Source organism: Pogona vitticeps, chromosome 2, assembly GCF_051106095.1.
Source record: "Pogona vitticeps strain Pit_001003342236 chromosome 2, PviZW2.1, whole genome shotgun sequence".
Classification (NCBI taxonomy): Eukaryota; Metazoa; Chordata; class Lepidosauria; order Squamata; family Agamidae; genus Pogona; species Pogona vitticeps.
Genome location: NC_135784.1, coordinates 246,191,708 through 246,212,821, shown reverse-complemented (window position 1 = coordinate 246,212,821; position 21,114 = coordinate 246,191,708). Strand labels below are relative to the sequence as shown.

Below are 21,114 nucleotides of genomic sequence, written 5' to 3'. Positions count from 1 at the left end.
GAATCTAACTGCAGCACGGGGCAAAAAACAAACAAAAAATAACAACAATAATAACAACAGAAATCGGAACCAATATATCCAAAAATTCTGAATGTGTAGGAGAAACGACAGCTTCAGAATGTAAGAAAACAGGGGACAACATATCAACATTTTTATATACACTTTTAGATTACAATGCATAATCTAAAACTTTAATATGCAAAGGGAATATTCAACCAACATATTATCAATCACATTTAAATTATAAATGTAGCCATTATAGATGTCTTGCCCCCTTTTTTGTTTTATTCACTTTTCTTTGTACAGCCCTTGAAGAAGGTCATAAATTCAGCCCAAAATACGCTGGACAATTTTAAATGTAAATGAGTGCACTGTATAACGATGAAATCGCATAGCGATCCGTTTTTTCGGATCGCTAATGCGATCGCTCAACGTTTTTCCAATAGGGGAAAATTCGCTTTGCGAACGGTAAGCGTTTCGCTTACCGATCTTCGCAAAACGAACCCCGATGATCAGCTGTTCGGCGGCCAAAATGGCCGCCGGAAGCCTGGAAATGGCCCAAAATGGCCGCGCGCAGCGTTTTCGCACCCTCGTTAAGCGAGGCGAGAGCGCGAAAATGGCTGCCGGCCATCCTGAAGCATCGCTGAACGGTGAGTATTTGGCCCATTTGGAACGCATTAAACCATGTTTAATGCATTCCAATGGAAATCCCTGCCCCGTTCAGCGATGCTTCAGCATAGCGAAGGTTAATCCGGAACAGATTAACCTCGCTATGCGAGGCACCACTGTACCTCATTCTCTTCTCTGCCTACAGGATTTGCCATTGGAGGTGGCTGCTGCCTCATCTGTCTAATGGTAGAGCCAGAGAAGACAGACTTTTTTTGGGGAGGGTGGAATTCGGCAAACTCCACAGTCAGCATGGCCAATGATAATACCAACAGTCACTGTTGCAAAACAAACAAAACAACAACAAAAGAAATGGACACAAAGCACTTCTTGCCACGTCATCTAATTCATCGACAGGGACCTGAGGTGCCAAACATTCATTTTCCCCTCCAGACCAGATCCCCCCAATGATATGCCAGTGCACACTGCTCCTTCCTTCCTGGTTGCACAACCTTAAATTCTGGCAGGAGCATGGACTTCCCTTCTCCACCTCCTCCAGCAGCTACTCACTCACAGGCTGTGCTTCAGGAACTCCTGCCCTACCTCCTTGTCTGAGTGGGCAGCTGCTAGAGGAGGCAGAGAAGGGAAGTTCATCTTCCTTCTGGAGTGGAAGTTCGTATGACCGGGAGGCAAGGAACAGTGTGTGCTGGCATGTCATTGGGGGAGCCAGCTGGGGGGGTGGGGAAAGTGAGGTGCCCTGCTAATGATTTAGACAACACAGCACAAATGCTGTGCTTCATGCCCATCTCTTTGAAAAAACAAACCAAACAGCATATTTGCCTCAGACCAGCCTTGCCTTCCTGTGTTAAGTTCTCCATTCATTTTCCTGGCTTATGCAGCTAACTTCTATGTCTCCTTGGCATGGTCCTGATATATGAGAAAACAGCATCAAAACACTACCAGAGGTTTCTTCCTTTCTATCATTTGACTAAAGTTGTATATGTGAGCATATTTTTGTATCATGTATGAGCACCCTCAGGCTTGATGATGTTAATTCAAATCTCCCATTTCTAATTTATTTTTCTTCTGGTACATACAAACAGTACATTTAATTAAAATTAAAATATTTTAGCATGCCTGGGGGTGTAAGACTGCTCTGAACCTGATATCAGATGAACAAGTATGTTCAAACGGAACCAGATGTGATTATTTCTTTGAGGCACTTATTCATGTCTACTTCAAATTTTGTATGCAGCTTTTTGCATGGTGTTTAATTGCATTTCATGAGCTTTGGAAGGGAAAAAAAACCACTAACAGCGTTTTCTGGAGCCTAAATTAACCAAGCTGAATTTAATACTTTAGATCTAGATGATTCAGCAGAAAAATGAATTATAATTTCTCCTGCCTCTATCTGACTCATCTGGTCAGCTATGAATTTTCTGAAATATATTTTCGCAAAGGCTTTCACGGCCGGGATCTAATGGTTGTTGTGGGTTTTTCAGGTTCCTTGGCCGTGTTCTGAAGGTTGTTCTTCCTGACGTTTCGCCAGTCTCTGTGGCCGGCATCTTCAGAGGACAGCAACCATTTTCTGAAATGTTTGGTTATTTATAAAGAATGAGTTGGTAATCAGTGCCAGGGAACATATTACTGTAATATCGCTGCACTACCATGCAGTCAATCACAATACCATTCACAAAGTGACACCAAAAGAGAGAAAATCCCAGAAGCTGACTCCTTTTTTCATCAGTTCACCACTTCTCACCCAAACACAAAGCAACTGTTGCAGCTGTTTTTCCACAAGTGGGAATGGTAGTGCATACAAGAAGGTATCCAGTAGAAAATCTTGACTGCTGTTGCTGGTGTTGTCAACATTCAGGCTATCTTTTTCTATGCAAAGCTTGCCATCTTTTCTCCTGCTGGCAACACAGACACAATATTGTCCAGCAATCAGGCCATTTCCAAGAATTTTGAATTGTGGATACACAAGCGCAATATCCCATATTCCTAAACAGAAGGGGGTTTATTTTAAAAACTGAATGATCGTGTTCATAGGACAGAGGCTGGCTGAATCACAATGCCGAAGGTGAACAAACTGTCACTTGAATGACATCTTGCACACCCTGTGTTCTTTTTCACTTTCTGTGAATTTATCAAGATAACTTGTTTTAAAATGAAAAATGTTTGGAGGCTATTCTGGAGTTACCTCCAGATTCAGTTCTTCAAAGGAGGAAAGGCCCCTCTCTACTCTCAGTTGCCTTCTATGGTCTCTATTTCCCCTTTCCTACCGCATTTCTTTCATGTTTGGGTGGGATATGTGCCCCTGCATGAGAACTATCACCAGCCCAGCCAGTAGTGTGTGAGGGACAACAAGCATTGTGGTTGAATAAGATCTGGATGGCCACCTGTTCCTCTTTCCTGGACCACAGTTCACTTCCTCATGGTATCTGAGGAAGTTAATTTGCCCGACAGTCTCTGCTGCAGATTGTAAGTCAGAGGAACAACACAAGTCCTGCACGTAGCAGATCATGCGATCTGTCTTGGGCATTTCTAGAATACACAGAACATTCCCCAGCCCCACTGTAACTTGTCTATTAGTCTTTTTTCCCCTCCTTCTCTCACTATATTATTTATCAACCAAGGCAAAAGATAGAAACTTGTGTGGGTGGCATTTTTCCAAGTTTGTATTTCACAACCAATATGGTGAGCCGAAAATGTGGATTGTTTTGGGTAAACCATTGTTGTATGTACCCTAATGCAAACACATTTATAGTGTGGAGGAATCCCAAGAAGGTAACTCCAAAAAGATCTCTCCAAATGGGGCGAATGAGCAACAAATGACAAATAAAGTTACATGTATGGAAGTGTACACTGAGGATTTTATTTTAAAGCTTCACACATGGGACATGAGAACTAATCATAATTAATCAGGACAATCTTGGACATGAGCCAGAATAGTAGTACTATGAAAAAGGGACAGAGCTAACATTAAGCCATGTTAAGGCAGAATTTGTAAATCAACTAACAAACCAGGGGTTCAGATTGTGGTTTGTGGTTGATTAATAACCCACAACTAGTTGGCTATGCACTTTGTGTGCCGCAATAAGTGAGATTTCAACAAACTACATCATGCATGGCTTGTCATGATGCGCCAAAAGATAATTAGTTACAGTACTGCCTTCCAGTTTGCGATTCCCCCCCCCTTTTGTCCTCTTTATCATAAATATGAGATAAAATTCACCTTCATGCTTTTAAGTCAGGTATGGAAACGTTTATTCCCTGTCTTTCAGACATCCTAACTTCAGTCCTCATGTCATGCTGATATTTCTTTGTAAATGTTTCAAAAAGGTAGACATATGTAATATACTTACTAGTAATTAAGTAATTTACAATGCAAGCAAGTGGTCACCAGCCCTACAGAAAAGAGCATGATGGCAATCAATAGCTCATCACATCAGTGACTCAGCAAAAGCTTCTTGCCTTATGAACACAGACTCTCACACGCTGCCCACACTGTCTGTATGCCCAGTGCAGGTCTGCTTCAACCACAAAAGATACAGACTGTAGCTAGCGTGACTCTTGCTCCCATCTACCTGCAAACTGCAGAAGAGCGGGTGGTGGTGGTGGTGGTAAAGTGGGTTCCTTAGCTTTTCCCATGGAGAAATGTACACAGCTTCGTGAGGTTACCCCACAATCTAATGAGGTTTTTGAATTTTTGAGTTAAATACCTGTGTCTCATTAATTTACAGGGCACTGAAAAGACTTACAGATTTTATTTAAACGGATAGATGGTTTATAGAGGACAAATGCCATCAATGGCACATGCAATTATGGAGCAAGCATACATAATTAAGGAGAATGCAAAAAAACAAACAAACAAATAAACAACGCCCCACTCAGGTCAAGCTTAGTTATGATGGTGGCAATTATCTGCATGGTTCAATGATTCCCAACACTGTTCTTATCACACTAATAAATGTTCAATTGTCCTCAACTGACACAGTCATATAATCATTCATTGACTGTTACATACAATTACCAGCAGCTGCATGCTCAGAAGCTTAGCTGTACCCTCATTTAACTGTTTCTGTTCTAGAGGTTGGAAGCTGAGAAAAGGATATTTTTTTTCTATGTATAATTGAGGAAAAATACAGATTGAGAGGCAGTGAAATGTACTGCAGTACTAGATAAACCTTGATTCAGAGGTCACATCCCCATCTAGCAACAAAGTTCACTGGGTCAGTCTGGGCCAATCCCCTTTTCGTACCCTTATCTACCTCACAGGACAAGATAACATGGCGGTGTTTCAAACTACAAATGGCATCTTCCATTTTCTGGAAACAAAGGCGAGTTGTCAAAGCACAAATTATTGAGAACAACTAGGCAGGCAAGTTTCAGCTGAAGCAGCTTTTCCCATTAATAAAAAGGTGCTTTTGTACAAAGTCAGACCCTTGATCTGTATAGTTGTGCAATATTTGTCAGGGTTTCAGTCAGCAACCCCCCACCCCACCCCAAGATGACAGGACAGTGATTAAATGAATCCGGGATCTTTTGGACACACAGTATATCCTCCTCTGCCACAGAACTGGAGTCAGGTAGCAGGACATTTCAATACCTAGAAAAGATTCAAGGCATAGAAGTGATACAGGCTTTTGAGGAATAGGATGTCAATCCTAAGGTATCATGTGTTGGACCTAGGAGCCCTTCAACACCGGTTCTTAAGAATCTACTGAAGAGACATTTATGTTCCTTCTGTGTCTGCCAAAGAGGGCTCTGAGAACCAGAAGTGAAAGCAAGCATGGATTGCAAATTTTGGTAATCCCTGTGACTTCCTTTCCATGTTCCTTGGACCTGTCCCGGTAGATTAGCTGCCCCACGCATGTGACAGGCCATATGCTAGATCTTGTATTTTCAACAGGGCAGGGAGTGAGTGGCCTAGTGGTCCCCAATCTTTACCCAACCACGGACTGGTTGGGGGGCGTGGCATGCTTGTGGGGGTGTGGTGCCCCCAAAGGGGCGGAGCGTGCTCACAGGCATGTTGCGGTGGCAGCTCACAGGCGCCCACCTGCACACATGCACACAGCATGCTCGCAGGGGTGGAGCACGCTCACACACATGCACATGATGGCGCTCACAGGGGGAGGAGATCTGTGTCCACGGCTCCATCCAGCTTAGGCCACGGATCGCTGCCGGGTTGCGGACCGGAGGTTGGGAACCCCTGTCCTAAGGGTTACAGATGTTGTGTCTTGTTCCCTTGTCATAACTGCTGGACCATCACCTGACAAAATTCAGTTTTTCAGTGGCTCTCCCTCCCTATGGGGAGACAGGACCCATTAAGATGGTCTACCCTCACAGGCTACTTGTCCAATTGGATTCCATGATGCTACGGGAGGGATACTGACAGATCTGGTTGGTGCCTCAGTTGAAGCCCAAGTTGCCAAATGATACAGGCAGCTGACGTGATCACTCCCAAATATACCCTCTCCAAAGCTAAGCCTGTACATGCAAGAACTACAGATGACGAAGCAACACAGAAGGCTAGAGTACATTTGGAGGCAGGTCCACTGGAAACTAAATTAAGCTGGGCCTAAGGCCTATTTAGCTGTAGAAACAGTTAGAAGAACATTTTATTCTTCCTGGATAAGTGGGGCCCAAAATCACCAGGCAGAGCTATTCCACATAGTACTTGACTTACTCAGGGATGGTCAAGGTGACAGGCCTCTCAAGAGCATTTCCTCTGACCAGGTTGCAGCATTTTTAAAGAACAAAATGGAGGCCATCTGCCAGGATGTAGACTGCCAGCTTGCTGCAGTAGATCAGACTGAGACATCTACTGCACCACTAAATCAATTTCAGCCTCTATCTCCAACAGAGGTTGACAAGGTGCTTGACTGCTATAGGGCCATCACAAGCTCCCTAGAACCTTGTCTGGCCCGGCTTTTAAAAGATGCCAGACCAACAAAAATAGAATGTGCCACATCAGTCATCAATGTGTCTTTCCTAGATGGTCAGGTTCCCTAAACTTTTTTTTCCTAGATGGGCCTCATTAGCATGTCCTTGAGGACATGCTAATCAGGCCCATCCAGAAAAAAAGAAAGAAATTTGGTGACAGATAGATCTATCATCAATATTCCATTTTTGAGCAAGGTAGTGGAAAGGGTTGTGGCTGACCAGCTTTAAGCACTCTTAGATGAAACCAATGCCCTTGATCCATTCCAGTCCAGGTTTAACATGCGTCACAGCATGAAGACAGCATTGGTCACCCTGCAATATGACCTTCTGTGGGAGGCCAACAGGGGCAAAGTGTTCCTGCTGGTCCTCCTCGAGCTCTTTGTGGCCTTTGATACGGTTGACCAAGGTACCCTAGAGAGGCTCCCGGGGCTAGTGATTAAAGGCCTGGCTTCAGTTCTTCCTTGAGGACTGCCCCCTGAGTGTGCAGCTGGGGGAGGTGGTTTTCACCCCTTGGACTCTAAACTGTGGAGTTCCTGAGAGGTTGATTATCTCCTCTGTACTATTTAATATCTACATGAGACAGCTGGGTGAGGTCATCTCGAGATTTGGAGTTTCGTGCTTTGCAGATAAAACCCAATTCTCTCCTCCTGCAGTGGATGTTGTCCTGTCCCTTGAGACTGTGCTGAAAGCAGTTATGGAGTGGGTGGGGGCCAACAGACTGAAATTGAACCTGGAACACATGGAGGTCCTCTGGGTCAGGGTTCCTGTTGCCTGTGGATTGGGGGCTTCCCTTACCTTTGACACCTATTCCACTAATGATGAGGTTGCAGCTTGGGCATCCTTCTGGATCCAGCTCTATTGATGGACTGTCAGACAGTGCCTATTTCCATCTCAGGTGGATTGCTCAGCTGCATCCTTACCTTGCCACAGGTCCATGCACTGGCAGTCTCAAGAACAGATTTCGGCAATGCACTGTATGCGGGGCTGCCTCTGAGACTGATCTGGAAACTTCATCAGTTCCAGAATATGGCAGCCAGATTAGTGAGGGGAGTTACTAAATACCACTATATCTCCCTGTTACTGGCCACCTTGCACTGCTTCCTGTATCAGCTTCAAGGTGCTAGTTTTGGCCTATAAAGCCTTAAACAGTTTGGGACCTCCGTACATGGCAGAATGCCTACATCCAACACAAGCTGCCTGTCCTATCCTCACATTTCACATTGAGGTAGGCCTGGAGGAAGAAAACAAAGAACCAGGTCTTTTCAGTGGTTGCTCCTTGGCTCTGGAATGAGCTCCCACCTGAAATCTGTGTGACCTCCTCTCTGGTGACCTTCAAGAAATCCTTGAAACCTTATTATTTCTACAGGCTTTCAAAAAAAAAAAAAAAAAAAAAACCCAAAACTTGCAATTTTAATAGCTCCTGAGAATATCAACCTACCATTTTAAATTGCTGCCTGTTTTTAAATGTAATGTCAATTTTATTTTAATTTCCACTTGGATCATGTGTGTGTTATTTTATGCTACTGCCACTGTTGTAAACCACCCAGAGTGAATGAATGAATGATGAATGAATGAATAAATAAATAAATTTCACTTAGGTGGTTTCTTCAAATCAGAATATAATGCCAAAAACAAGTAGATATTCTCTTTTCCCATCCCCATTTAATAGGAATAAACAGGATAAAGGCATTGAACTCAGTGACTGGACACTCTGAAGTTGGCATGAGTACTGTATCCTTGTTTGCTTGATCGGGGGTCCTCATTCTCATGGTGATTCATGCATAAATATGATCTTCCTCAAATCACAGTTGCCAAAACACATGCTTGGGAGGAAAATACTTCGGAAAACTGGCACTTGACTCTATCACGGGTGTAATAGCCCCGATCTTTCTCTCATATTAGCTTGCTTAACGCTTTCACAGCATTTCTTTCCCTTGCTCTTCTGAGAAATTAAGCCCAGTCATCTCACTCCTCCTCTTCTGGTTAGTCCACCCTTGTGCAAAAAAGTTGGGCAAACCAGATGACTCAGGATGATCACTCTTAAAAAAAATAGCAATACTGCAAATATTAAAAGAGGGCAAGAATTTTTAAAGCACACCATACACCGTGTTTGTGTAAAAAAAATACAGACGAGTGTTCCTCAGTTCGCAGAAACGCCTATAAAGTAGACGTTACTCAGAAAACACATAACCCTCCGATATAAAGCAACAGCAACTCCAGACATTTACAATTCGAAGCTTGTCCCACGATCCGATTTGGAAACAATTCTTTTTTTCTGCTCGCTTCTTCCCAGCCAAGGCAGCCACCGGGGGAGCACGTGGATGGGGCGCCTTCCCGATGTGCAAATACATCTGGCGCAACCTCGCTGCGGGAAGGGGAGGCCGAGCAGGGCGTGGGGAGGGTTCGCTTCCCCTCCCAGCACGCGAAGCGCTGCTTTTCAACCAGACTGGTTTTTAAAAAATTATATAAATAAATAAAGGAACTGGTTTAGAAAGCGAGGAGAGAGAGAGAGAAAGGTGCCTTCCTGGAGCGGTTCAAGGGGATGGCAGCCAAATCAGGCCAGTGTAATCGTCGGCGATTTTAATAACCGACTGAAGCACGGTAGCTTTTTAAATCCCCCTCAAGCGCTACTCGGGGGCATCTGCACCCCCCACCCTACCCCGTTCCCCCTGATCGGCTGGCTGGCTGGCTGGCTGCGGGGGGGGCACTACCGCTTACGTCGGCGGCTGCCTTCGCTCGTGTGGCCTCCTCCCCGCCGCCATATCTGCGGAGTGAACCCAAACTTGGGACTGGCACCAACTCCTCCTTCTCCGGCTCGCAGCCGCCCTGCCCTCCTTTCCACTCCCACCCGCCGCCCCTCCTGAGCAGCGCCCGGCGGCAAGGGAGGCGGGCCCGTCCTCGGCGTTGCAACGCGAGCGCCGCTGCAAAGCTGCCCGAAGTTGGAGGGAAGCGAGAAGCGGCGGCGGCAGCCCAGCAGGTAGGCGGCGGCGGCGGCGGCGGCAGAACAGCAGCGTGGATGCGGTGCGCGCCGCGCTCCGCTGCAGCCGGTCGCGGGGTGTCGTGGAGGGGGGGGAGAGAGGAGGAAAACCGCGCTGAGAAGTCGCCTCCCGTCTCCTGCGCTGCCCTTTGCGATTCATTCCAAGATCGTGGAAACGGAGACCCTTCGCCGCCAAACCCTTCCCCCCCCCCACACACACACACTTTGCATTGTATCGATTGGCAAGGATCGGGTTGCTAGTGCGGGGAAAGAAGGCGGCTGTCTCGGATCCGAAGGGAACCGGTGGGTGAACTATGGACTACGGAGCTGCTGGGCGGGGAGCGAGTGGGAAGGCTCGGGGGCAAGTGCTGGGAATCTCCCGGCAAGCGCATATGTAATAAGGATTCAGGGGCGATGGATCAGAGAAGTGGATGCAAAATAAAACAAAACAACGCGCGCAGGTTTCTTTCCTGAAAGGATCTGGCAAGAATGGTAGGCTCTTGTTGGCTGGTATTTGTAAGCTAAGGTTGTGGGGAGCGATGGGCGCCCCACCATAGGCAACGGCGGATAAAGGAAGCCTGGACTTGTATGTAGCTGGTGCCCACCGCCCGACCCCAGTTCTCTCCCCCCCCCAGTCCAACAGTTGAGCAGGCAGCGAGATGCTGAAAAAGGGGTCCTTACGTGCTTAAGGGAGACTCTGGTGCGAGGGAGGGTCGAAGCTCTGCAGAAGCCTTCTTCCCCTCTGAAAGAGGGCGGCGGGGGTTTCTTCTTTTTGGTGAGAAAAAGGAGGACTTTCTTCTCGTGCGCGCGCTCTGGGTGTGTGCGTGCGTGCATGTATGTTGGTTTTTGCATTTCTCCGCGGCGACCACCTCTTCCCCGGTTCCCGTTTCCCCACCACCACCACTTGTTTCGCAGTCCAGGCGGTCTTCTCTTTGCAACCGGTGTTCACGTGTTTCCGCAAAATCTCCAGTAAATCTCCTTTGGGGCCCTCAGCGTCTCCCACCTTCCCCCAACCCCTGGTTAAAGAGAAATAATGATACTGTATGGGCAACACGGTGTACGTGTTTGTATGTGGGCTCCGGTAAAAAAGGTGGGCTTCGGCTGCTGCTCTGTCATGATATTGGAGGTTGCGGGTGGGTGGGCAGGTCCGTGTTTCCGAACCGGTAGACATGGTGGTTCTTGGACGTGTGAAAGGTCTTTTTCTGCGCCACGGCGAGACTTTACGTAAGGACGAGAAGGCTGGCGGGAAGGGGCCTCTGAGGGCTGCCGCAGGGGGAGAAGCAAGGCGAACGAAGGAAGGAGAGGAGGGGAAGACAAACCCCAATCTCTAAGGGAATACAATAGCATTAAAATTCAATCCGGATTGAGAGAGGCTGCCTGGCACTCTATTTATATATTTCTTTCTTGGATGGGAGGAGGGAAATTGTACCATGAGTGGAATAAAAATAAATAAATAAAAATAGCCAGTAGCCAGGATTGTAATGTGATCTAATATTCCTTGTGTGTCTTCAGTAGAAATAATAAATACTGGATTGTCCTGTGGGAGGGTATTAAAAAACAACAGCAGTCCCACAGTTTGACAGGTTGATGAGTTTCCTCTGGAAACATATTGCTTATCTCTCTCTAGTAGCACTGCTTCCCTTCAGCAGTGGAGTGTGATGCCTCTTGGGCAGTGGAGACAGGTAACCTTTGGAGTAGCAAGTAATATCTGGACTTGTATCAAGCTCAGATGGGTTAAGGACAGAAAGGCCTTCTGAGGTTGTGTATCTTCAGGTCACAGACACAGTGCTTTGGAATTTGCCATTGCAAGTAGACACTGGGAAATGGAGGGGGGGAGGTTGGGCTGCACCTGTTGTAGTCATGTGCCTGGTCTCAGATGGGCACTGGTTATTGCCAGTATAAACATACAAAATACATATGAGCTGGTTAAAATAGATTTATATGTATATATAAAAACTGCAGAGCTTGTTAGATATAACTGCAGAGCTTGTTAGGTATATATAAAAACTGCAGAGCTTGTTAGATTTATTTCTGATCTCAAAGTGTGCCAGTGTGTCTCTTCTTAGGATCTGGTCATTTACAACTTATTTCTCTGTGTTTTTATTTTTTAATTGCCTTTTAATGGTTTTCAAAACATACTGTCTGCAGTGATGCAAAGATTTCAGTGCTATCTTCAAACTATGAAATGCCTTTCTCTCTCCTGGAATTGAGACTGATCTGAAGATGCTGTGTAGCTTCACTGAACAGGTGTCGCTCAAAACACTGTAATATTGCACAATATTTTATGGCACAGTAGAAGACTGCAAGATAGAAGGATTTTGTTAGGTGGTTAGTGCCTGACTGTGAATTATGCCATGGTGTGCATGGAAGACAGGACAGTTTCCCTAACAGTGACTTTAGAGCACTGGTTCTTAACCTTGGGTTACTCAGGAGTTTTGGACTGCAACTCCCAGAAGCCTTCACCACCAGCTTTCCTGACTGGGGTTTCTGGGAGTTGCAGTTCAAAAGCATCCGAGTAACAAAGGTTAAGAACCACTGCTTTAGAGCAGTGTTTCTTTTTTTCCATTGGCTAGATGTTGTTATGGATAGCCAATAGAATTAGTAATCATAAACAATAATGGAGTTAGTTAGGATAAGGCTGGACCAAGTGACACACTGTGGGGGGGTGGGCAGGAACAAGAGGATGGCTTTGCTGACAAAGATGCCTGACCTCTGCAAGAAAAGTATCCAAAGGACAGAGGGCTCCGTGCAGAGAAGAAACTGTAAACAGGTGTTTGAATGAATACCAGCAGAGAAATTGATAAACAACAAAGAGTCAACAAGAATCAGAAGAAAACAACTGTGGAAGACATGACCTGGAAGTGATGAGAAAGCAACTTCAGGTGGAGGACCCTGAAGCTAAAAAAAATCTATAAAGGGAAGATGATTGCAGCCCTTGTTTGGAGGGACACCCACAGAAAGATCAGGGTGATCCTGTCTCCCCCACTCCCCTTTGTAGCCAGCAGTAGAGAATGTAAGTATGGATGAATGGGTGTGTGTGTGTGTGTGTGTGTGTGAGAGAGAGAGAGAGAGAGAGAGAGAAAGAGAGAGAGAGAGAGAGAGTCTGTGTGTGAATCACTGATGTGATTTACTGAGTACTTAAAATTAAGCTGGATAGCATTAGAAATCCAATTGGTCTCTGTGGCATTCTTTCTCTTACATACTACCCAGAAGCAGCTGTAAAGAACCTTCAGGAAGAAGCATAGGGGATTTGTAGCATGCTGTGAACTTCAACTCCCAGAGTCCCTTATTTCGGCCATGGTGGCTGGGACTCCTGGGAACTGAACTCCAATATATCTGGAGGGACCAAATGTTGAGAATCACAGCCCTGAATATCTTCTAAAGCTGCAGTATATTTACTTTACTGTACACTTATGCCACTGGACAGATGAATTGTCCTGTAGCACTTTGCTTCATAATGTGCAGTTCAATTATCATTAGCTGTTTGGATGTTTTGTACATAAGACAGTTTAAAAAGAAAGAAGATGTAGACAGAGGAGGTTGCAGGCTGTCTTCTGAACAATTTACTCAGCAGCTGAAACAAATAGTACAAATAGTGCTCATATGAAGCTGATAGCACTGACCTCCATGGTGAGTGTTGTGCATTAAGGTTTGCTTTTTATTTATGGAACATGCACAGCACTCTTGATTCAACAGATGGTGTGTGTGTGTGCGCGCGCATGATTCTGATCAGCTCTATTTATCTGAAATGTGTATGTTATAGAACAGGAATGAATCGTGTACAGCAGATTGTGTATCTGACCTGTGAAATGAGCTACAGATCAAACAAAAGGGAGATTCAGAGTTGCACAAAGGAGGGACAGAGGCGTGGAACAATATCCTTGCTGGGGCTGACTCTTGTCTTCTAACTTATTCAATAAAAACAGAAATTGTAGCCCAGTGGTCTTCAGTCCAATGTGTACCTTTAAATCCAACTTGCAATATTCAGATTCAGCATTCAGTCCTCTACTACATATTTCTCTCTCTCTCTCTCTCTCTCTGTATCTGTATCTGTATCTGTCTGTCTCCCTCTCCCTGTCTCTTTTTGTCAGGTTACGAGACACAAAAGAGATGGGGTGCTATGATATATTTCATATTTGTGCAGAAGAGGGGATTTTGACAAATGCTCACCTCTGCCTAACATGTTGTAGGTTCCAATAGTTTGGGTTTTTTTCATGTATCTGATACAGTTCAAGGAGTTCTGGCCCTTTTTGCATCTGATTTGTCTCTTTAAAAAACTTGAAACAATGACCACTGGAATTCATGAGGTCCAAATGTGTCCTCCTAGTTAGTATTCTTGTAAATTAAGCTCACAAAAGTTTCTAGCCTGCCAGAGGCTGGATGGTAAAGGACCAAGAGTTCCATTCTGCCCACCACAACTTGCTGCTTTTCTATATTGGGTGTAGAGCAGAGGTGGAGTGTATCATTTGTCTGTCCATTGCTCATGCGGTTGCATGAAATCCCACGTAGTTGCTTATGTGCGCTTCCTTGTGGCCTGTAGTCACAAGGCAGTAAGGAAGGGCATACAACAATAAGGCTGTATGAGTGGGTCCAAGTTCTTCAGTTGAAGGCCCATGTTCTAAAGCAATTTTCACTGATGTTCATGTTACCAGATATTATTCTTGCAGCTCTTGTTATCCCTGCTCATTGGCTACGCTTTCTGGGTCTAATGAGAACATTAGAGCAAAACATATGGAAGTACCCACGTTGGTGAAGCTTGTTCCTAGAATTGTGCAGAGAGGCTACAACATTTCCTTAATTGCAAAGTGCTGTTTTATTCCTGAGTGTGCAGAAAAATTAAATTATTCTGACATACTTGCAATAGAAAACATACCAGAAGTGGATTTTGTAGATATGGAAGACATACAGAAAGTGGACTGAGAAAAAATGTTTAAACTGATTCTGGGTCAATAGGCTTACTAGGTATGCAGCTTCCAGGATACCCTGTTCTGTAGTGAAATATTTCCTCTTGATGTCTGTCCCCCAAAATTAGATTACTTGTCCACTGCTGAGACACAACAGTGGATCACTGTGAATCTTTCAGTTTATGTAATCTGATTGAAGACCAGGTTGGATAAAAATCAATGATTTTTTTAAAAATCATGCTTTAAATTTTAAAAAATGATTTACAAATCATTCAAAAATCCAATTTTTAAAAATTTAAATCGTGGTTTGATTTAAATCAAATCCGCTCTGTTGAAGACTCAACTTTTACCACAGTTAACTATTTGAGTTATGTATGTTTGGATGCTTTTTGTATTTTGTTTTGGATATACAGTACAAAGTTTTTCTGTGCAGCAAGCAGCAAGAAGATCAGTCATATGATTAAAAGCTCTACTTGGTGCTGAATTCAGGTGAAATAAACGCTTTTTTTAAAAAAAGATACTGACTATGACGTTGCTTCTGTATGTTGGAAATCTGTGTTGCCTTATTAAGAGTGCCTTGTGAAAAGGATATGCTCTGCAGTTCATTGATTAGAACTTGCTGTGTGCAGCTGATAGTTCTCTGCTGATCAATCTTACAGTTTTTTGCAACCACTGCATTCAGTTCATTTGTTTGGTCATGTGATCACAGCCAGCATGCAACTGGCTTCTGTTGTGCCACAGTCAATTTGTTAAAAGAAAGGACTCTGTTTCCAGATATTTTTTCTTGGATACCTAGGAGGCTTTTCCACTATAAGAGAAATTCAGAAAAGTACGTGTTGTGCTGCATTCCAAAATATAAGAGTGTGGAACATTTTTCTGACTGAGAGATAAAGCTTGCCTGGGACACTGAAAGAGACCATTTTTCCTCTGTGTATGTGCAAACGGTGTCTCATTTCTTGGTAACATTCTCTGCAACACAAAAGGTGCTGCAATATTGAAACAACTTTAACTGTTGTCCCAGAACATAGTGTGCCGTTCCTTAGTCAGTCTTTTGGTTTTGTTTTGTTCAGCAATGTGCCTTACCAGTCAGTAAACAATATTTATTTTCTCACCTTGCTTTAGATAGCAGTAGGGCTGTCTGTAGGCAGCAAAGAGTTTTAAAGTGAATGGTGTAGTTTTGCTGAAAAGGAAATCAAAGAAATGTTTCTGGATCTTCTGTTAATAAAGGGTTTGTGTTTTTTTTGGTTATTTCTTTCATTCACAGTCATATTCATCCTTTCTTCAGTGTATGGCAGTGAAGGTTATCTAGCAGATATTATCCAGGAGGCATTTTACACAGTTGTCTTCTTAAAACCATTAGCAGTAGCTTGTAACTGAGCCAACTGCAAGGTTTTTAGAGATTGCTTTGCAACAAGCTTAACCTGTCGACTACATATGTCTCTGGGTGACAGAGCACAGGTGTAGTATGTTGAATTTCACATACTTTATTTTTTTATTAGCAGGAATCAAATTTCACAGCCTTTTTTTAATTAACAGGAATCAAATCATATGCTTTGTGGCATAGAGCTTATTTAGGGATAGGGGACTATACCACACCGTGTACTGAGATCATTCCTGCTGGGTTCAAGCCACACAAGCCACATGTTTTTGCACGTAACCTACAAAGGATAATCATCATCTTAGAACTGCAAAGTTGAAAGAGATCCTATGGATAATTGATTGCAGCCTCTTGTTATGGAGGCACTGTGGGGGAACAAACTCCCAACCTCTAAAAACTTACACCACTGAGCTATCTCGCAGTTCATAATGGCACAGATGCAGCTTGCTCCATTGTCTTCATGATCAATACCAATGTGCCAGAATGCTCTTGAAGAAAAGGTATGCACACATGTCCTTAAGTAGGTGAGAAAAAGGAAAAAGCTACCTTGTTTTATGATGTGTGTGCCTGTCACCAGAAAAATAAGAACTGTGGCAGGAGCAGGCCCCCAAGGTTAGGCTGGAGAGGGAGGTAGAACTTCAATGTTCTAGCAAGAAACTATAAATGACTTTGAAAGAGTTCATGAAAAATTAATTTGTATCTTAGAACTTTAGACCAGTTTTCTGTAGACATCTAGAATAGAACTCTGTGGATATTCTTTGGAGTTCTGCAAAATTCATTAAATTGGCTAGTTGAATTTAGCTAAAATTGCCGAATTCACACTTTCTTGGATATGAGACCCACTAAAATCAGTGGGCCTTAAATTTGAATTAATTTGGTTAAAAGCGTGCTGCCTGAATACAATCCTAAGTATTCTTAATAGTTTTTAATAACAAGGCTTAGGAAATAGGTTCCATGATGCAATGAGTAAGTGTACTTGGGTTGTTCTGTCTACGAAAGGTGAGCAGCATATAGGTATTTTGGAAGGAATATTTTTACCCAAGTACAATGGTGCCTCGGCTTACGAACGTCCTGACATGCGACCAATTGGAGTTACAACCAGCTCCAGTCACAAAATTTTGCTTTGACTTGCGACCAGAGCTTTGAGTTACAATTGGAAAAAAGGCGGGGAAATTTAAACTGCTAACCTTTGGTCAGCGAAGAGGCTGCTTCTTTGTACAGTATTTCTTTTGCCCCAGTGGTTAGAGAGTGTGCATTTGGAGGAGGCTTCAGACTGATTGCTTTTTGCTTTTTAAAAACTGCCTGTTCTGGGTGGGGTTTGCTGCGTGGGTTTGGGCTGGGTGGTGGGGTTAATGTTTCTATGCTGTAATGGGTCCTGCAGTGTGTTTTTAGTGGGGGGGGGTTTCGGCTGGAACGGATTAATCGTGTTTCTGATGGGTCTTGGGGTGTGTTTTTTAGTCCCTGCTGTAATGGGTTTGTTTGATTCGGGGGGGGGTATGTTTCTGTGCTTTGATGGCTCTTGCAGTGTGTTTTTTTAGTGTGTGTTTTAGTGTGTGTATGGGGGGTTTCGGCCAGAATGGATTAATTGTGTTTCAGTGTATTAGTGGAAAATGGTGCTTTGAGTTACAACCAATTTGAGTTATGACCATCTTCTGGAATGGATTAAGTTTGTAACTCAAGGCACCACTGCACAAGAGTGTGATGAGTGTAAGTTTGTGTTCTGTTTTAGAAAGACATGGTTCAGGTTTCTTGTTTTGTACTCAAGGCTGACAAAATGTTTGTTCCACTGGACACTTGAATATATAAATGCATTCAGATATCTCATGGCATAGTCTGGAGGCATGAGGCAGCAACTTTACTGCAGCCAAGCCATTCTTGTTAACACCTAAGTGAGTAGTGCAGGAGAGGTGACATAATAACAGTCATCACAGTTATGCATTGCAGAAGGCACGGGTTTCCAACATTGTTTGCTTCAGTCTTGTATGTGTGTGATGTGTTGCCAAGTTGTTTCTTACTGAAAGCAATATGAATCATAGAATAATGGCGTCCGAAGGGCCCTATAAGGCCATGCAATCTAACCCCCTGCTTAATGCAGGTTTTCAGGATATGAGAGATGTTTAAGAAGTAGTTTTACCAGAGCCTTCCACCAGTTAGTTTCCATGGGTGAGCAGGGATTGGAATCCAGGTCTCCTGAGTCCTACTCCATTTATCCTTTACATGACACTACGCACATGAAAAAAGATGTTGATATTAATATGTGCCATCAAATCAGAACTGAGTTATAGTGACCCTAATAGAGCTTTCAAGGTAAGTGAGATGTGTAAGGAGTGGCTTTACCGGCTCCACTGAGTTTCCTGGGCTGAATGGGGATTCAAACCAAGTCTGCCACTCTATCCACTATACCTACCACACTAGGTAGTTCTAGTCTTGTATGGTTTTGATATTATTTCTGCATTGGTAAAAAGTAGAGCAGTCCATGTATAATGCTTCATTATTAGGATAATAAAGAACATGAGAACAGAGGGTTTTTTAAAAAATAGTTTCTTGTTTTATTAAAATAGTTTCTTGTTTTTATTAAACAGAAAAGAAAAAAAATTGGAAAGGCCAATAATAAATTTATATTTCCACCCTTTTCATTAAGCTGTCAGGAGCACACATTGAAAAACAGAATCTGAAATAAGGTCTGACAAACTGCATTTTAAGAGGGTTCAGCATTCTGTATATATTCCCTTTTAAATAAACACTTGAACTGTTATTTTGTGAGTGGGCTTCAGTATTTTATTTAAAATTGTTCTGTTAGCCCTAGAACTGTTGAATCTACTTCTTTCGTCTCATGCTTCCATACCTTATTCTGGTTGCTTCTGTTCACTGATCATCTACACCTACTTCACTTGCCTCCTGCCCTCTTCTCTTATCTCTGTTCATCTAAAACTCAATTTACCTGGGGGCCGCTAGAGGCAGAGGCTGGGTGAGGCTGGGCCGCATCAGATTTCCCGCCAAGCGGAGCAAGTGCCCGAGGAAGCCGTCCAGGAGTTTCCTTAGCTGACAGACAGGTAGGCTGACTGGCAGGCTGCAGTTCTGGATGGAGGGTGCAAGAGGTGCTGTCTTGGGAGAGAGCCGGCGAGCGAGGCAAGGCTTTTTTTTTTACTCTTGACAGCAGAGGATGTGTGGGCGCTTTGGGGGGCAGGCAAGGCGAGGGCCACAAACTATCATCTGGGGGGCCGCATGTTTGAGACCCCTGGCTATAGCATATAAGCGTATGGGTATGATGTTTTCCATTAAAGATGGGCACCTGCCTTGTTTTGAAGGTTCATGCTGGTTTGTACGCATGACGCCAGAGGTCCTGTGCGTTCCGTTCCTCCACCTCACCGGCTCGATCTCCCGCTCATCAGCCACCATGTGCCCCTCTCCTGCTGCTCCACAAGTTTCTGGCAGGAGCACGGGCTTCTCTGCCCTGCCTCCTTGATTGATCGCCCACTCAGACAGGGAGGCAGGACAAGCAAGTCCGTGCTCCTGCCGGGGACTGATAGAACAGCTGAAGAGGAGGAGAGAAGCACGCTCCAACTGGTGAGTTGGTCATGTGCTGGGGAGGTGAGGGAAGGTGACATGATAGGCACAAGCCTCTGATCCGATGTTTATGCCATTTCTGCTTTCCATCTCTGAACCTTTGTTGCAGCTGTTCTTCCTTTGGTAACAACTCATGTGGGTTCCAGATAGTAGCTGTATGTGTTATTGCTTTATGTACATCAGGTTATAAATTACATTTGTATCCTGCCTTTCTGCCTAAAAATGGTACTCAATGGATAACAGTGGTGAAACTCACATAATAATAAATGCATTTAAGAAACAGAACAGGTTAAAGCATAGCACTGCAGTGCATCTTCAATGCCTCAGGTCTGTTAGAATTAAAAAAGCTTTCTTCTGCTGGAGGAGAGAAGAGGCAGCTTAGCTTCACTTAGGAGGGAATTCCATAGCCTAAGAGCAGTCATCAGGAAAACCATATATTATGTCCTTAATGGGTATGCCTCTAAGAGCAGGTGATGTTCAAAATAGGCACTTCTCACAATTTAGGCAAGTCTGTAAGGGAGAATAAAAAGATCACCTTAAGCTGGGCTTTACATGATCTGGATAGCCCTGCTCAAATGTTATAAACTCTGATATTTTCAACATGCATAGAAGAACATGCCTAACCCCGCCTAACTTTCTTCACACTTCAGATTTCCTAGGGTTCTTGCTATCATCTTGAGCCTACATATGAGCAGGAACCTCTCTTTAGAGTTGGTGTAGAAAGCACAAGTAAAGTGGCAATAGGAGAACTAGTTTTCTTTTCTGAATGCCAAAATTTTCAACATCCCATTAGGGCTTCCATCTGTGTCTTCAGGAACATAGGTTATTTTAATGTCATTGCTACAAAACTCTAAAGTATTTATATTCAACTCTTAAAAAAACCTCTGGTTTATGAATGTGGAACATTGCTTCTGTATCATGATTAAAAACACCAGGAAATGGCCTGACACTGCTACACAATATTGTGTGCCTACAATGCCAGCAGGAAAAAGGATGCCAGGTTTTACAAAGGGCAGCCTGAATGATAACACCAAAAGCAGTAGTCAAGATAGTTTATAGGATACCTTCTTGTGGTTACTACCATCCACAAAAATGACACCAAACAAGGAAATCCCGCAATCTAACTCTTTTTATCATCAATTAACCACCTCACCCAAACACAAAACAGTTGTCAGGACTGTTTTTTGACAAGTGTAATTCTCCCTCTTCCATATGACACATTGAGAATGTATTATCTGCTTTGTAAGCCTGTACCACACATGCTCAGTTTATAACAATGTCATTGTTTTTCCCATTTGAAATACCTTTTTTGAGCATCAGCATTTCACCACCTGTAGCCTGAATTCTTTCTAAATAAGAAAAATGGATGTGACCAAATGTTCTCTTTCAAGATCAGCAAGATTGGTCTTTTCAATTTATATGAGCTATTTTAAATCTGGGGAACATCTAAGGTTGCTTATTTCTGAATGGAGGGTACAGTTTTATTTCTTAATAAAACATAACTTAAAAGCCATTTGCCCAAACCTTCCTAAATTTGGCATAGAGCAAAAGCAAATTGTTTGTTACACCTGTGCTGAATTTGTTCCTGATCTGAAGTTGAGTTTCAAGGTTATAATTTTTTGTCTGAGCTGCCTCAGTTCATAGAATTACCATGTAGAATGTTCATTTGCTCTGCTGCGCAGTAACTTAGCTGCACTAACATAGAGCTGTAAATCTTGAAATGTCTAGACATT

At 43.6% G+C, this 21,114-nt stretch overlaps 1 protein-coding gene and 1 long non-coding RNA gene across 8 annotated transcripts in view; one reads left to right on the top strand and one right to left on the bottom strand.

Moving 5' to 3' along the window:
- Positions 1 to 8,505: 8,505 nt before the first annotated feature.
- On the bottom strand, positions 8,506 to 9,357 carry LOC144586983 (uncharacterized). The gene is made up of 2 exons (XR_013542097.1): positions 9,274 to 9,357; positions 8,506 to 8,548 (listed from the first exon to the last, which is right to left on the bottom strand). It is a non-coding gene; the product is annotated as an uncharacterized LOC144586983 (long non-coding RNA).
- A 34-nt stretch (positions 9,358 to 9,391) lies between these two features.
- Positions 9,392 to 21,114, top strand: part of SEMA4D (semaphorin 4D) — a 152,445-nt gene continuing 140,722 nt past the window's right edge. For 2 of the 7 annotated variants that reach the window (XM_078386204.1, XM_020796591.3), the window contains exon 1: positions 9,559 to 9,835. The gene's annotated coding sequence lies outside the window, so the exon portion shown is untranslated. Of the gene's footprint in view, positions 9,533 to 9,558; positions 9,836 to 9,898; positions 10,025 to 10,162; positions 10,308 to 21,114 lie in introns of those variants that run through there. The other 5 variants (XM_072992376.2, XM_078386199.1, XM_078386200.1 and 2 more) reach the window with 5 other exon arrangements.